The sequence below is a fragment of the Ovis aries genome, chromosome 1, assembly GCF_016772045.2.
Source record: "Ovis aries strain OAR_USU_Benz2616 breed Rambouillet chromosome 1, ARS-UI_Ramb_v3.0, whole genome shotgun sequence".
Lineage (NCBI taxonomy): Eukaryota > Metazoa > Chordata > Mammalia > Artiodactyla > Bovidae > Ovis > Ovis aries.
The window spans coordinates 13,044,313-13,044,825 of NC_056054.1; the positions used below are offsets into that span (position 1 = coordinate 13,044,313).

A 513-nucleotide genomic window follows, 5' to 3' on the forward strand; every position below is an offset into this window, starting at 1 on the left:
AAATGGTGCAGCTAGATTAATTGACTTTTGAATTTTCTTTAGATTCTGAGATTCTGTTGCGCCATGATCTTTCATCTTTTTTTAAAAAAATTAATCATTTTAACACACTGTTTTAAACATGCAGGCATGAAGGTGAAGATTATTTGAGACATTCATTATTCACCATTCAGAATTAAGAGGTTAATATTTTGCTCTATTTGTTGTAGCCCTCTATTCATTTGAGTCTTCCCTGGTGGCTCAGATGGTAAAGCATCTGCCTGCAATGCAGGAGACCCGGGTTCGATCCCTGGGTTGGGAAGATCTCCTGGAGAAGGAAATGGCAACCCACTCCAGTACTCTTGCCTGGAGAATCCCACGGATGGAGGAGCCTGGTAGGCTACAGTCCATGGGGTCGCAAAGAGTCAGACACGACTGAGCGACTTCACTTTCACTTTCTATTCATTTACTAAGGAAGAAAAATCACAGATATAGCTAGTCTCCACATTTTCTTTCCTCCACAGAGGTAACCATTAG

General features: G+C 41.1%; 1 non-coding gene across 1 annotated transcript; it reads left to right on the forward strand.

The window, feature by feature from the left end:
• Positions 1–226: 226 nt before the first annotated feature.
• On the forward strand, positions 227–298 carry TRNAC-GCA (transfer RNA cysteine (anticodon GCA)). The gene has a single exon. It is a non-coding gene; the product is annotated as a tRNA-Cys (tRNA).
• Positions 299–513: the final 215 nt, after the last annotated feature.